Below are 17,682 nucleotides of genomic sequence, written 5' to 3' on the forward strand. Positions count from 1 at the left end.
GTTGATGCACTTTTGAACACATCGTACAATATTTTTAACAATTGTTTCATGATGCTAGTAGCTTTTGCATCCACGGAAAAGGTTGTGAAGAAAACATAACAATTGGTCTAATTTGCAATCAATTATGTGCTTAATTTTTGTTGAAAAATAGATAAAATAAAAGTATTTGATTTTCGCCGTGAGCGACCTAATTTTACTTTTACTACGCACTGGCTAGAGCGCTGCACTGGGTAATTGCCAAGATTTGGGAGGAGGAGATATTACCGGAGGAGTGGATGGAAAATCGTATGCCCAATCTACAAAAAGGGCGACAAGTTGGATTGCTGCAACTACCGCGCGATCACACTGCTGAGCGCTGCCTACAAGGTACTCTCCAAAATTCTATGCCGCCACCTGTCACCATTTGCAATAGAGTTCGTGGGGCAATATCAGGCGATATGCATGGGTGCCCGTGCTAACACGGATCAAATTTTCGTGATTCGGCACACATCATTTGTTCATCTTTTTCAAATCCGCATACGACACAGTCGATCAAGATCAGCTATGGCAAATTATGCACGAGTACGGATTTCTGGATAAACTGACGCAATTGGTCAAGGCGATGATGGATCGAGTGATGTGCGTTGTTCGAGTATCGGGGACACTCTCGAGTCCTTTTAAATCTCGAAGGGGGTGACGGCAAGGTGATGGACTTTCGTGTCTGCTTTCAACATCGCGTTAGAATTGACGGTGACGAAATCGAGATGATCGATGAGTTCGTGTATTTGGGCTCACTGGTGACCGCCGAAAATGATATCAGCAGAGAAATTCGAAGACGCATTATGGCAGGGAATCGTGCCTAGATTGGACTCCGGGGGACGCTCCGGTCGAATAAAATTCGCCGCCGCATGAAGTTGGCTGTCTACAAGATGCTGATTAGCCGGTGGTCCTCTACGGCCACGAGACCTGGACTATGCTCGTGGAGGACCAACGCGCCCTTGGTGTTTTCGAACGGAAGGTGTTGCGTACCATCTAAGGTGAAGTGCAGATGGATGACGGAACGTGGAGAAGGCAAATGAACCACGAATTGCACCAGCTGCTGGGAGAACCATCCATCGTTCACATTGCAAAAATTGGGTGACTATGGTGGGCTGGACACGTCGTAAGAATGCCGCACGACGACCCAGTGAAAATGGTTCTAGAAAGCGACCCAACAGGAACAAGAAGAAGAGGTGCGCAGCGGGCAAGGTGGATCGACCAAGTAGAAGGTGACCTGTGGACCCTTCGCAGACTACGAGGCTGGCGAAGTGTGGCCATGGATCGAGTAGAGTGGAGACGACCTCTTCGATCAGCAGAGGACAACAAGGCCTTAGCGTGATTGGTATACTTACCTAAAGGGTGTAAAAAATAAAAAAAAATAAAAAGAAAAAATAAGGATCTGTAGCATTGTGCTATCGGAAAAAAAAAAGTTGGAAATCGCGGTGTCTGGTATCATAAAACGGTTCGAAGAACGTCTGAATGTTGATCGGAATATTCGAAAAAAGCCGTCAAGTCAATAAGAACGATCACAAACGCGTGGTTGGGGCCTTCAAACGGAAACCGAACGCCTCAGTTCGAGATGTGGCTAAAAAGTTGCATGTGAGCAAGATTTTCGTGCAGAATACCAAAACTCAAACTGGACTACGCACGTATAAGGTTCAGAAGTCCCCATACCGTAACAAGAAACAGAATACGGTTGCAAAAAACCGTGCCCGGAAGTTGTACGACCAGAAGTTAAAGAAACCACACTGCTGCGTAATTGATGACAAGACATATGTGAAGGCGGACTTCAACCAGATGCCAGGAAACCTGAATGCGACTGCCGGACACAGGAGATGTCAAAGTTCGCCAAAAAGTTCTTAATTTGGCAAGCGATTTATACTTGCGGAAAGCAGAGTATACATTTCGTTACCGCAAGCACCATGAATGGACAGGTGTATTTGGAAGAGTGTCTCCAAAAGCGGCTTCTCTTTCTCCTGAAGGCTCACGATGGTCCGGACGATCTTCTGGCCGGATTTGGCATCATGCCACTACACAAAGGACGTGCTAGAGTGGTATAAAGTGAATGATGTCGATTTCGTGCCAAAACATCTGAACCCCTCAAACTCTTCGGAATTGCACCCAATAGAAAAATACTGGGCCATTATGAAGGAATACCTTCTAATGTAGAAGAGATGAAGAAAGTATGGGTTAATATGCAAAAACTGTCGATTCTGAGGTCGTCCAGAATCTTATCGCAATGGTTCACGCATTCGGATATAAAGGCTAAATAAATTAAATAAATGATGCCAAAACTAACTTTAATTGTTTCTTTTTACTCCCTGAAAATTTGGTGATAATCGGATACAAACTCGAATTTTGAGAATGAATTTTGTGTGCGGATATTAAACGTTACATCCTTTACAACGTATTGAATGCCGATTACTAATGCTGAATGGAAATTGTAAAGAGCATCTTCAAAAGGATATTAAGAGTTCTAAAATCTTGAAATAGACAAAAATATACTGAAAGGATGCGTTAAACAAACATGAAAATGCATTGTCCAAAACCTCATAAGAGGAACTACATCTAACGTGATACCAGTCCTTTAAAGGATATGTTTTGATTTATCAAGCAAAGCGGTGGGTGCAACTCAGTGGGTAACGCGATCTCCGGGGAAAGCTGTATACTATAGGCACCTACATTCATCAGTTATTTATTCCTCCTGTCCCTCAAATGTGAACAATTGCAGGGTATCTTTAAGACTCCCATTCCAAAAATTTTCATTTTTTGCAAGGTACCTGAATCTAGAACTGAGTTTATCGATAATCGGAAGTTGCCCTCTTGGATTCCAAAATGGCATTTGACATTGATCTCCAGCCTCTTCATAGCTTAGCTGTTTCAAAATTATCTCCCTCCCCCATTGATGAATTTTACAGACCCGTAAGCGAATCTTACTATTTTCTGTACTGCCAGTGGAAGCCATAGTTGTCCCATGTGTATATGAAACTTCATTGTACATGTGGCAACTATGCGTCAACCGACTGTGTAGGGGTTAGATAAAAAGTAACAAAGTCTTGCTCTCAAAATTCACCAACAATCCCATTTTACTTAACCTTTCGAAAAGTGGTTAGGTTCGTTTAGTTTTCAAAGCGATTCGTACACAACAAAAAATAAAATTTAATATTACATCCAAGAGGATGCACTTCAATCATGTCGAAAATCCAAACGAAAATCTCATGTAATTTTTATGGTCCAAAAATACACAAATACAGTACAAGCAGCGTAATGTCAGTCCGTGCACTGTATTTATGATAACTTTCTCTTTTTTGGCAAGTTATATTACACCATATTTTAGACACGATTGAAGTGCATCCACTTTGATGTGATATCAAAATTAATTTTTTGCTGTGTTATACCCCGTTCACATTACAATGAGCACTCATACATCTAGTTTTCACTGGAAATCCTATGTATGAGTGCTCATTGCAAGACAGCCTATATTACGTGATATAGGCTATAATGTGAACGGGGTATTATGTATTCATCAAAATTAGTAATATTCTTTCATCTCTCAAACCACGATAACCGAATTATACTAATCCCATTATGAAGCGTTTACTGTAATTCTCCAAGTGCTCCGGGCGCTTTTGTTTGCCCTAATTTCGTATTCCAATTCCAAAGATCCACATTCGGATGCTTTAAAACCCATTGTCATGATACAGGGATCGGGAATGGTTTCAAGCTTTTTGGTTTTCTATCTACTTCGTACTCCCCTCAACACCATCGTCAACCCATGCGGAAAATGGAAAAGGTAAAGATGGAAAACCCCGATCCAAAAATAAATCTGCTATTTTTTCATCTTGTACCACCTTTCCACTACCGGGCTAGTTTTCTACTGTTGTTGGTTCATCGTTTCTATCATCGTCATTGTCGTCATCATCATTATAGATATCCCCAATCTCAGTTGGTCGTTAGCGCTCGAGAGGAACGAGATAAAATGGGTCGATCATTTCTGGCAATCGACTCCAATTCCCAGTTTTCTTCTATCAGGCTAAATACTTCGACTCGCATTAGTGCAAAAACCGCATCAAACCGTGGTAGAAAATCTTCTTCTCTGCACGTTCCCGTGTCCAATATGGTTGATAGTTGACAGTTCTGCGTTGTTCTTAGTACTGATGATAAATCCGACCTTGTGTTTTGCAACCACTTTTTTAAACTGGTATTGTTCGGGTACCCTTCAAAACCAGGGTTTGTATAACAACGCAATGCAATTTCCATATTCTGTGACATAGGTCAACATATGAGTTCCTTATGACTACATTATAGTATAATTTGAAAATGGTCTACTGAAGTGATGAATTGGCCAAATATCACTGGCATGCACAGGATGGGGCAAGGTGGGGGCAATTGCCCCCCCCCCCCCTTTGTAAAAACACTGAAGTCATTTTTTACACGGTTATTTTTACACGGTTTTCCACGATTTACACGGTACGTTTTTATCGATTTCTCGACAACGATACAACCTATCGACTTGATTCCAATAACATTATCCGTTTCAAGCTATAGGTAATCGAATGGCATACTTAGAAAAAAATCACAATTTTTGGTGTAAATACAGAAATTTTTAAAATATGTCTGCATGGACCATATCATGCTTTAATTACAAATGGCATCAAAATCCGATTTTTTAAAAACATTTAAGCATACGAAAAATCAAAATCTCGTAGGTTTTTTTTTACACGGTACGTATCCCCCGTGTAAAAAAAGACCTAAGTGTAAGATTTTTATTTCCACATTTACAAAATTATAATATAAAATAACTTGATTTCTTGATAACTTGATTCGAAGGTAAAATAACTTTATTTCATAATATAAGGGCACTGAAAACCTTTTATAGCGTCAAATCCTTTGAGATGGTGCCTGAAAATTGCACCACAAAGGTGCATGAAGGGACAAACCTCAATGAACTTTGTTGGTCAAAAAATTTCTGGTGTAATTTTTTTTTTTGAAGGGTATTTATGGAGGGTTAAAAGAAGAGGGTTAATTTAAGATTGAAAAAAATACCTTCGTTGTGGTAAATCAGTGAAAAAGTTTTTTTTTATTGAATATTTCTGTTGTAAAAATATCATCAAGGTGCTTCCGTCTATTAACGTCTCTTTAAACTGTTCCTCTGGTAGAGGAGAACTAAAATCATTCGAGACGGCTCAGCTATCATCAAGGTGGTGCATGGAGGGACTAATCAAAATGAATAAAAATTTGGAGGTGCACATTTAACTGAAAATTTCTGGTGGAAAGTTCGCAACACTGTGGTACAATTGATGAATGTGAAAATGCTTGAAGAAAACTATGTTGAAAGCAGGCAATAGCTCGAAGATGCTACACAGCAAAAAAATAATTTTGATATCACATCAAAGTGGATGCACTACAATCATGTCGAAAATTTCATGTAATTTTTATGACCACATAAATAAACAAATGCAGTAAAAGCAGCGTAATGTCAGTTCATGCATTGTATTAATGATAATTTTGTCCTTTTTAACAAGTAATATTACACCATATTTTCGACATGATTGTAGTGCATCCACTTTGACGTGATATCAAAATTATTTTTTTGCTGTGTAAACTTGACAATCCCATATGGTTCATTCCAGCTCAAGTGGGAACAGAATTTATAAAAGTTGTGGTCGATGTCACCGATTTGAGCCAAACTTGGCCAAAACGCTCTGATGTGCCTAGATCCCTCTCGGGTACAACCCTGGATTTTCGAGATTTTTAAAAATTTCAACTTTCAGAAGAGATTGCTCCACAACCAAATAAGCTATTCGTGATCTTAGAACGTCAATTTGAAATTTTTTTTAATGTAGATTCTTATAGGTGTACTCACATTTTCTTTTTGTTAAAGTAACTACAGTAAACAGACTAATTACCGGCAGGTATTAAAAATGTAAAAAAAATGTTTCCAAGGGCAAATGATTTGGACAAATAGTTTTTGAGATATGACCAGATGAGTGAGTGGTACACGAAACGAAAATCAATTATTTTATTCATGTGTTTCACTTATAAATTTTTGCCAAAACATCAGCCTTATACATTCCATAAGACAAACCACATAGGTCCTATAAGCATGCATAAAAAGTATGTGTGACCGCTTATACACTTCATTTGACACACACTTTTTGCAAGACGTCTGCTTATTAGCTGACTTATACGTTTTATGAATAATCAGCAATAGGAATTTGCCAAAAGGTATTGAGCTTTTTTCGTGGAAAATCAATGCTATTTATTATTTGTTATTTTTTCTTGAATTCCTTCATGGAAAAATAATATTTTTTATGTTTTTTTCATGCTCTTGAAAGGATTTTCACTATATGAAATCATAACTATATAAATTATTTACTTCTGAAAAATACGTTCCTATAAGATACAGCTAAAACGTTGTGCTTTAGAAGTACGATGAAATCAGATGGATTAGCAGGTACATATATAAAATTTCAGTTGTAGGTGATAGCTGTCGCTTGAATAATACCCTTTATTTATTTTATTAGATACAATCTCACGAGCAAGAATGCTTTTTTTAGTATAGTTATAAAGAAAAATAAACGTTGAACCTTTATTTTTAAAATTTGAGCCCAAAATATTAAGAAATAAATATCGCCCCTGGTGGAAATAGGAAACATTTTGACCATTTTTTATACCTGCCGGTAATCAGTCTGTTTATTGTTGTTACTATAACAAAAAGAAAATGTGAGTACACCTATAAGAATCTACATTAAAAAAAATTTCAAATTGACGTTCTAAGATCACGAATAGCTTATTTGGTTGTGGAGTAATCTCTTCTGAAAGATTAAATTTTTAAAAGTCTCGAAAATCCAGGGTTGTACCCGAGAGGGATCTAGGCACTTCAGAGCCAAATCAAAAAAGGCGTTTGTTCAGAATGCCAAAATAAACGTTTTGGCCAAGTTTGGCTCAAATCGGTGACATCGACCAGAACTTTTTTAAATTCTGTACCCACTTGACCTGGAATGACCCATATGTGAAGTAACAATAATTTCCCCCATATATTTAGAAACATGGTGCTTGATTAAATCAATTGGGGCAGGGGCATCATTTTCATGATTAATCCAAGGGCGTATCAAACCCTCACTTCGCCGCTGTTTGTTTAACATGCACAATTTCAAAGTAAAATCTACCCTAAGCTAAAATTCTATCGACAATTTCCTCTGAACCGATTGCAAACTCGCAAACATTTACCTTACATCCTGGAAGCATAAACTTTATTCGAAATTCATTATTCAATTAGGTCGTTATTAGCAATTTTGAACCACTTTAAACCATCCCCAACGGTAGCAAAGTTTAATGAGGTACAACGTGCGTAAAATATTAGCTCAATTCAATTAATATTTCATAACATTTTCCGCATCGACCTCGCATCGCGTCACCAACCGAAGACAACAACACGGCCATTGATCGACAAATCTGCCTTCTTCTCCTTGCATCTCTAGCCAGGCAGCTTAGCTCCTTCGCCCACCAGCAGCTTGAACCGGCGACCCATGGGACTATTTTTTGGCACTCATAATCGCCGAGTTTTGCTATCCGAAGGAAATGATGTAACATCATTCACAGCGGGGATGACGAATGATGATGTATTGTCGCGTAGAAGATGTCTCCTTTTTGATCTGCGCATGGCATTTTTGGATGGGGATGTGAGAGCGAGAGTAATGCCATGTAGAGCAAGAGAACAAAGATCTCACAGGATGCAGGGACCGGTTGTATAGGATCTCAATTTGTTTTTGTATGGGTACGTGCAGCATCCCAACTGAAAATGATGCCTCAAGGGAACTTATCAGGTTGATTGAAATTTTCGCAGATCCCAGTCAACTGTCGAGTGTCGAGGCGAATGGACGTGAAAATTCCTTCGAAGAATTTGGGTGCTCAAAGCCGCCGGGTGAGAAAGTGCTCCTACATCTGAGAGATAACTCCCACATATCTTAAAGTTGTTCTTGCCAGCACTCCGGTGTGAGTATGGATGCAGGAAGAACGTTATAACCACGTCGTCGTCCGCATCGAGTGTATGTCTGTGCTCATAAACCAGGATCGTGCATAAGAGGACAGAAAAAAGTTCTAAACTTTAATGGATGTTTGAGAAAGTTGTTCTTCTCCTAGGAGGCATTCGACGAGTACTCCAAAAGTGGTAAAACCAGCAGCAACAGCAGCAGCGGGAACAAACAAAACCAAAGCCAAGTAAACAATTGTTCTTTTGCATAATCGCACCGGGGGAGTCACAAAAAACTGGAAATAGTTGTTCTGAAGTGGCACAGTGTGGAAAGACACGAGGTACTTGTTTTCCCCCGTGGGCTACTGGTGCGAAAGTTGTTTCGGCCGAGTTTTCGTCAACCCCCGGCACAATGATTGGATATACGTGAGAAGAAGACACCAAAATCAGTACGGAAAACATTCGTCATACCATTCGGAGGTATGTGAGTGTCGCAACATAGGATTGAGAATAAAAAAATAGTGTTTTGCAACGGTGCCAAGTGTGAAAAAAGAGTTATGAAATATGTATTACAGTGTGCCAAAACATTGCATCAATCCAGCCAAAAACCAACCTGCGGTGCATAGTTCGTAGAATTAAGTGTTCCGGTTTGAATTGCAAATCTATTCCTTGTGTATCGTTCAACGACTTTCGAAAAAAAGAAATCTGAGTATATTAATAGAGAAGAACCAATATTGAAATTTACTCTGGATTTTTCTCCTGAAATCAAACGTAAGGGAAAACTAAAAGGTGACATCGCAGAGATCAAAGCATAACGAAAAGTGGAAACTGTATCAAATCAAAGATCGTTGTCGGATAGCAAAATTCAAAGAACACAATATCAAAGGGAAGTAAATACTGAGGTCATACTGGAAGGATGATTTACTTCTAAAATCAGGACCTTGCGACGGCTGTTTCCGTAGTCCATTGCTGAAGGAAAAAAGGTAAACATTCAATTAATGTATTGTTCAATACTAGAGTCACTGTTCCATTTTTAGAAGAGATAAGTAATCTCTTTGGTTGTACATAGTTGTTTAATAATTAGGAAATGAACATGCCAAGGCATAAGGATATTGTTCAGATCTCAATAGTTTACAACTGCTAGAAGCCCAATGAATTAGTAAAAGCAAACATATCTACTGGGGTCTCAGAAAAGACACTGTATAATAGGGTATAATCAAGTCGGATGCGGTGGATTCGATTCCCGGTCCGGTCTAGAAAATCTTTCGGATTGGAAATTTTCTCGACTTCCCAGGGCATATAGTAGAGTATAGTTGTGTTTGCCACACGATAGACAAATGCATGCAATGGTTGGCACAGAAAGCTCTCAAGTAATAACTGTGGAAATGCTTGATGGATTTTCAAATGTTTTTTTAAAGTTCTATTCAAATCCAGCTTGAATCATTAAATTTCAGCAAATGAAAACTTAATCTTCAGATTATAATCATTTGCAAGTTAATTTACTTAAATTGAATAATGAAATTTTCCTTAAGTGCTGTCAAGAAGATTTAAGACATTGTCATTAGGGTGCTGCATTAAAAAAATATTTTCAATGTTATAGGCCACCCTTCAGTTTGATTCATAACCACAAAATACGAGCCTGTACAAAAAATGGCCATAAAAAGAGATTAGAGGCTACACAAATGGTTTGAAGTTTGTTGTTTATGAAGATTATGGCAAATTACTTTTTTTTTCTATAACAACGATAATCAAGCCTGCCGTTGTTGTGATGAAATTGGCACATATTCAGCATTTAGTTTTTCACATCTTCATCTTTCTTGAATTGCTATAGCAAAAACAGACTTCTTGACAATTGCTATAGCTGTCACATAGGGAAAATGGCTCTAATGTTGAGCTATGGATCTAAGATTGGGTCCATCGCTAAATATCTGCTATTTATCAATTTTATCTAGATGAACACATTGGGGCGGTACTAATGGATATTTTTGGTCGCTATTGAAAATTTAGTCGATAGCTGAATTTATGTATGGGCACAAATTAGGGGCATTTAGGCAGACGTTACATCCATTTCCTATATTAAATATTTTCAGCGTTTGATCTTGAATCAACGTTAGAGCAAAATTTGGGAAATTTATAGTTCTTCCTTAATAATCCCCATTAAATCTTAAAACCATTAACGCGACCTCTAAACCTTCATCAATCTCAACCATTTTTTTTTTGCACAGGCTATTGATATTTGATATTATGGTAGTAGTTGAAAAATTGAGCAGTCTACAAAGATTTGAGCCTCGCGTGCGTATTACGGATATTAAACATTTGATGATAACAAAAAATGCAACTTTGAAAATGCCTTGAGTTAGTAACAAGTTTTCTGGTTCAATGTCGAGGGTTAGTGAGCATTCCTGACATTGCTGAAAATTATCATAGCATCATCAAATTGCAGATACGCTAATGTATTAGGGTGCTTTGTTGATTGTTCATTAACTCTTGATCGCGTGCAATGAATGTTTGAGGTAGACAAAACAGCGAAATAAGAGATCGACGCCTAAGCTTTTACACATTTATATCGCTGTGAAGCAACTCTAGATGGAATTTATATCTGTGACTGTAATCAGTTCGATTTTGTTTGCTAATCTGGTTAAAATCTTATATTTATTTACCTTAGATAAATCGTCCAGCTCAATCCTTTGTGGGGGTAAAAGGTGGGACCATCGTCATGATCATTATCATTACAGGCTCATATTTTAGGGTTATGAATCAAACTGCACCCTAATGGCCAGGGTTGGCATGCTCATTTGTATAAACAAACTGCTCTTTAGTTTATCATTTTTAACTCAGTTCATGAAACTTGGGTTTAATTTTGGTAAATTATAGAGTAAAGTTTTAACACGAAAAAACCCGGACACTAAAATCTTGGTGGGGTTTAAAAATGCGTTTTTTGTTTCATATTTTAATGAAAGGAAAAACTGAAATATAGAAGGAATTATACTTATTGTAAGATCATTGTTTCAGTCTTCCTTCTTACCATAGGCCATTGCTCGAACTTTTCTTCGTACACAGCCCATCATATTTGGGGTGAGCCCTGTTCTCACTTGTTTTAATCTGCCAGGATTTGTTCGTGTTAAACCTATGATTAAAGTTTACTGTAGACATGCAGAGAGTATGTTGTAAAATTTCAACAATTGAATTCACACCAAAGTTTTTCGTTGACAGTCCGGAAAAAGCAGGTTTTTTTTCCTTTTTGTTTTTGTGATGCAAACATGAGAATAGTTTTTAGCCTAAAGGCAAATCTACTGTTATTTACGTACCTCTATGAACCTCAAACTCTTTTTTTATCGATTGCTTCAAGAAAACCCATGTTTCATCAAGTGAGTGCAAAGCTATCAACAAAGGAAGCAATTTATGCGATAAATTGAGCATAACGACCCTTATAATGGTCATGAATTTAGTTCAAAACCGTTTATGATCAAATAATTTATTTATTTATTTATTATCCATCTGACTTTAATGCTGAATGGGAAAAGTCACAAATAGGAGTAGTATAACAGTTATGATACTAATGGTCCTCTAATTGGCCAAAGGTCTAAAACCTCAAAATGCTCATTAAACTGAACTGAACTGAACTGATGGATGTTAGTCTCAATGCTGTTCTACATGCAGACAAAAACCTTAGATGTCACCTATGTAAATGATTTTCAAAAATGTGATAACCAGTATACACAACAGAGTTTAATCTGTTATAAACAAAAATATCCTATTAAGGTCAATGATGGCTTCGGCACCCATTGACTGTTTTCGGCATCCATATTTTAAACGTAAATTTCACTGTAATTCCTGACCAAAACACATTGTTAATGTAATCAATCTGATTACATTTTTATGACTGAGCAAACCTGTTATACCAGATTTGTCTGCAAATGAAATATATGCACATGCAAATACGGCTGATTTCGAGTTGCCGATAATAAAACAACTTGTTAACACGCAGATGAAATGGAAACGTTGCCTAAGTAAAAGAGGTTCCCGACAATAGTCACCTGAGAAGTTTGGAGCGTTATAAAAGCGTTTTCAAGCAGTTTTGGAAAAATGTATTGAATGGAATGGATAGAGCAGCAAGCAGCAAGGAAAAGTAAACAAACAAACACGTCATATGTTTCCGTGACGCTGAGAAAATGCTATTTGCATCGTCCTTGGCTGATATAACGGATGTGCTTCTTCTGCTTGGTGATTTTAATCAGCCTGGGCTTGTCTGGTCGCCCTCAGGCCAGGATTATGCGTTTCCAGATCCGATTGCAACATCAACTACGCCTGCCAGCCGCTTGGTTGTAGACGGCACGGCTTTTTATAGACTGAGCCAGATAAACCTTGTTCCCAATTTCCAGTCTAGTTTTTATAACTTGGGTTTTGAAAGCGAAAGTGCACTTCTGGACTGTGTCGTCGCTGAAGCGCCTGACGTCATCGTTCCTCATGATAATTTCCACCCTGCTTTGGATATATCTATCACGAACGGATCTCAAATTCGTTTTGATGAAACCTCGACTACCAATCGTCTCAATTTTCGGAAGACCGATTTCGGTTTGCTAAGGTGTTTCTTATCCCGGATCGACTGGAACGTGCTTAATGACCTTGATATCGATACATCAGTCGCTCGCTATAATTGCCTTTTGCGCGGCTGTGTTTGTGCTTCAGTACCGAAGTGCCTACCTCAAAGAAAACCGCCTTGGTCTAACGCTACTCTCCGAAACCTGAAACGAGTGCGAGATACCCAAGTAACCACCAAGCCCGCAAATAGCCCGGTAATCGCCCTTTTTGCAATATAAGATTAATATATGGCTTCCATACTTTTTATCAGCTTTATATTGCAAAAAGGGTGATTAGCGGGCTTGATGGTTACTTGGGTAGTGCTCTCGATGTACCCTTACCAAACTATTTTTTTCAATTTCCAGCCATGAGTATCGCAACTACAACAAGCTTCTTTATAAGAGGTATGTACTCAACATAACCTGCAAAGCCACTCCAAGGGATTCTGGTCGTTTGTGAATTCTAAGAGACAGGAAACTGGTCTGCCGTCAAAAATATTTCGCGGCAATGATTGCATTGATAACTGAGGACAACTGCAGCCTATTTGCTAGGCACTTCTTGAGCGTCTTCTCGAATAACTCACCATCGCAAGCAGAAATGGAGCGAGCCGTCCTCGATGTGCCAACCGACGTCGTTAACACGGATGTTTTTTTTTTCCGTAGATGTACAAATGGTCCGATATCTTAGGTGCTCCGCTGTCCTTGCTCTTCAACCTGTCGCTTCATCAGCAGAAATTTCCCTCGCTATGGAAACACTCTACTATGTTCCCGGTGTTCAAGAAAGGAGACACATGCAATGTGGAAAACTACCGTGGGATTAACTTGCTCGGGTTGAATCTAAGGTGCTTGATTCACAGATAAATTAGAGATTGTTTGCTTCCTGCAAGCATTACATAAATACATGTCAACATGGCTTCTTTCCTGGCCGCTCCGTGCAAACGAATCTCTTGAGCTTTACGTCGTTCTGTATGGCAAATGTATGCAAGAAATTTCGAGTGGATGCCAAAAATCTTCAAGCTGTGTTTTTTTTTTTTTTTTCTTCGGTTTGTTTTCCGTGCTGAGCACCTATGCTACCGACGCCAGGAAGGCAGCTCCCACACCTGGACCCTACACCTATTGACCCATCAACTCATGAACCGGGGACCAACGGCTTTACTTCCCGTGATCAGAGATGTTATGCCTCAAAACATCCCGGCGGCGCCGACTGGGATTGAACCCAGGCCTGCTGGGGTGAGAGGTAATCACGCTTACCACTACACCACCGGCACCGCTTTAAAGCTGTGTTTGGTAGAGTTGTGCACGCATTCTGCTAGCTAAGCTTGAAAAAATGGATGTTCTGTTTACTTCTGCAGCTGGCTTAGATCGTACCTCGTGCAACGTGAAGTTACTGAATGCATTAGAAACTACTCATCCTACTGTTTCTCGAACAGTTCAGGAGTTCCACAGGGTAGCACTTTGGGACCACTACTCTTCTCTTTATTTGTAAACGATGTAACATTTATTCTACTACGTGGAGGTAAATTGTTATTCGCCGATGACTTGAAGATTTACCTAGTCGTTCGAGGGGGAGGGGCCTGCACTTCAACGTGTCGATTACGTTAAAGACCTCGGTGTCATGTTGGATGAAAAGCTTACGTACACTCGCCACTTCTCAACCACGATCGACAAAGCAAATCGTCAGCTGGGATTCATGTTCAAGATTACTAAGGAATTCCGTGATCCTCTGTGTTTTAAAGCCCCTCACTGTTCATTGGTACGTTCACTACTGGAATTCGCGTGTGTTGTTTGGAATCCCTACCAAGCAGTATGGAGTGCACGATTCGAAGCTGTTAAACGCAAATTCGTCAGATACGCACTGCACTATCTTCCTTGGAGTGACCCGTTGAATTTACCACCGTATGCAGACCGCAGTCGTTTACTGGGTTTGGATACTCTTGCTGATCGACGAAACGTATCGCAGGCCGTCTTCGTTGCTTCTTGCTCGCAGAATATGATGTTCCTGAGTTACTGGCCAAAATTAATCTACATGCTCCTGCCGGAACACTCCACCCGAGAGCCATGAAGTAGTATATGCAACCAACTATGCTGCAAACAGTTCCTTTGTCGTCATCAATTCAACGAAGTATCTGACCTATGTGACTTTGACATCAATGCCTCCAGATTTCGTCATCGTTTGCTGTCGGGTAATTTTTAATTTTTAATTTTTAATGAGTGACTACATTTAGATTCAAGCGTTTCATTGAGGCTACCAAGTCAGATGGACTATAATAATAATAATGTAAAGAAGCGTAGACGCTGCTTAGACTGACGAGAATACGTAAAGTCCCCTATACACTAGTGGAAATTAACATTAAATTTTAAGAATCAGAGAAATTTTAAATCACATACGTTTGGAGGCTACATTATCATGCTACAATATGAGCTTAAGAAAGAACCAATTGCATTATGTACGTAGGAGAAATAAATGGAATTGTGATTTTCTCCTTCGGAAATATATATAAGGAGGTCATACAAAAATGTATGGAGAATTTATTATTCTCGAAACATTATTTAGCAAGTCAACAATTATTGTGACACCAAAATAATCAAAGAATTAGTTCAAATAATCATGAAACTTCATTTATGAAAAGTTTTAAGCAGATCCAATCGCTAGAAGTTCTCAAAAATCACAAAAATCAAAGGATGATCAGCGATGATCACACAGTAAATACATACATTTAGGCGTTTTGCGAACTAGTTTCTGTGTATCCAAGTCGATTATTTTTTGTGAAAAAGTTTGAACATACTGAGAGATAAGCACATATCATCGGTAAAAGACGTGTGTGTGAGAAAATTTGCAAAAAAAAAAATCTAAGGGCACCGGTGGGATTCGAACTCACAATTCCCATTCAGTACACGGGTCCATTGCCAATTATACAACGGTGGACCTATATGGTCTACGGATGTATTTGACTAATGACATTACAGTTTCGAATCCGTTTCCCACCCTATTTTTTTTTTCGCAAGCGTTCTCTAATACACAACAATCGTCCATTAGGGCCCATGCATTAATTGTGTCACGCTAAATCGAGCAAAAAATTACCCCCTCCCCCCTATCGTAACGTTTTTCCTATACCTAATGCATTGCTTGTCACAAAATCTTAGACCCCCCCCCCCTCCCCTCTTAGACCGTGACATAATATATGCATCAACCCTTCTCGATGATATGTGCTTTTACCGCAACCACTCAGTATCATGTCGATTAAATTTGAATGTTCTGTTCTGTTGTTTGGATGTCCATATAACTTTTTTTTTTTTTGTTAATTACTTTATTTGTACAGGCTCATTCGAATAAACTTTACAGAGCCAAGTTATCATTTTCTTTATACATTAAAAATGTCTTAAATCTAAAATTAAAGGATTGGAACCGATTACTCGCGGTCTTCTCGAGGTTAGTGGATGACAATTGTTTGGATCGGGAGAGGGAAAAGGAGATTTGGAATATGATTTATGATTCAAAAATTTCACTATTTCTAAAACAAATACTTAATCCTATCGACGTTATATCAACTCTGTAATTATACAATTATTACAGAAACAAATCTACAAAAAAAAAAATACACACACACATACAAAACACAAACTAAACACAAGGTTAATCAAACTTACAATCTATGGTTAATATTCTTCAAGAAAACATATATGAGTTGCATAAACTCCAGATCGCGTCTAGCCAAAATATCCCGAACTGGAACATTAGGTTGTCTACCTCGAGCCCGAAGGGAATCGTACAACTCGGATCTGACTCCACGGTGCTCAGCACATGACCAAATAATGTGATCTGCGTCCTGGTAACCTTGTCCACATTCACAGAGATTACTGTCCCCCAGCCCAACACGGAACAAGTGAGCGCTTAGTGAATAGTGATTGGACATGAGGCGAGACATCACACGAATGAAGTCTCGACCCACCTCCAAACCTTTGAACCAAGGACACTTCGACACCTTAGGGATAATTGAATACAACCATCGTCCCAAACTCCCTTCACTCCATTTATTTTGCCAGCTGGCGAGTGACTGTTGACGATAAATGAAGAAAAATTCGTCGTAGGCGATTTGTCGATCGTAAATATCGCCTTCCATAGCGCCCACCTTTGCAAGCGAGTCCGCCTTCTCATTGCCCGGAATCGAGCAATGAGATGGGACCCATGCAAAGGTGATGACAAAAGATCTTAAAGATAAAGCACTTAGAAGCTCTCGTATTTTCATGAGAAAATACGAGGAGTGCTTTACCGGCCTCATGGAGCGAATAGCCTCGACAGAACTGAGACTATCCGTAAAAATAAAATAATGATCTGGTGCAAGTGAGGCGATCGTTTCTATCGTATAATGTATTGCCGCCAGTTCAGCAACATATACGGAACAAGGAGCATGAAGCATTCGAGAGGCGCTATGAAATTCGTTATAAATACCAAAACCAGCGGACGCCTCTATTAGTGATCCATCTGTGAAGAACGATCTTGCGGAATCAACTTGGCCAAACTTTGCAGCGAAAATTGACGGAGCAATCATGGAACGATGATGCTCTGGGATTCCGTGAATCTCTTGCGTCATTGATAAATCAAAATGAACGGAACTGTCGAAGTCGGAGAAGCAAACACGATAGGGATTATGCTGCGAAGGGCTGACATCCTGTGTTATGTACACGTAGTACAATGACATAAAACGAGTTTGAGGGTTTAGCTCAAGAAGCTTCTCAAAGTTTGCAATCACCAGTGGGTTCATAATTTCACAACGGGTGAGGAGCCTGAGGGATAATTCCGAAAACCGATCAGAGAGTGGCAACATGCCCGCTAACACTTCGAGACTCATCGTATGAGTCGAGTGCATGCATCCTAACGCGATACGAAGACAGCGATACTGGATCCGTTCCAGTTTGATGATGTGAGTTTTAGCCGCCGACTGGAAACAAAAACTACCGTATTCTAAAACCGATAAAATCGTTGTCCGGTACAACGTTAGAAGATCTTGCGGATGGGCTCCCCACCACGTTCCGGTAATTGTTCGGAGAAAATTGATCCTTTGTTGGCATTTCCGCTTCAGATACTCAATGTGGGATCTCCAGGTGCAT

At 39.2% G+C, this 17,682-nt stretch overlaps 1 protein-coding gene across 3 annotated transcripts in view; it reads left to right on the forward strand.

The window, feature by feature from the left end:
- Positions 1 to 7,893: 7,893 nt before the first annotated feature.
- Positions 7,894 to 17,682, forward strand: part of 2mit — a 169,704-nt gene continuing 159,915 nt past the window's right edge. For all 3 annotated transcript variants that reach the window (XM_065238003.1, XM_065238004.1, XM_065238005.1), the window contains exon 1: positions 7,894 to 8,976. The gene's annotated coding sequence lies outside the window, so the exon portion shown is untranslated. The remainder of the gene's footprint in view (positions 8,977 to 17,682) is intronic.

This window comes from Ochlerotatus camptorhynchus, unplaced genomic scaffold, assembly GCF_037179485.1.
Source record: "Ochlerotatus camptorhynchus isolate MF236.1 unplaced genomic scaffold, CSIRO-AGI_Acam_v1.1 ptg000679l, whole genome shotgun sequence".
Classification (NCBI taxonomy): Eukaryota; Metazoa; Arthropoda; class Insecta; order Diptera; family Culicidae; genus Ochlerotatus; species Ochlerotatus camptorhynchus.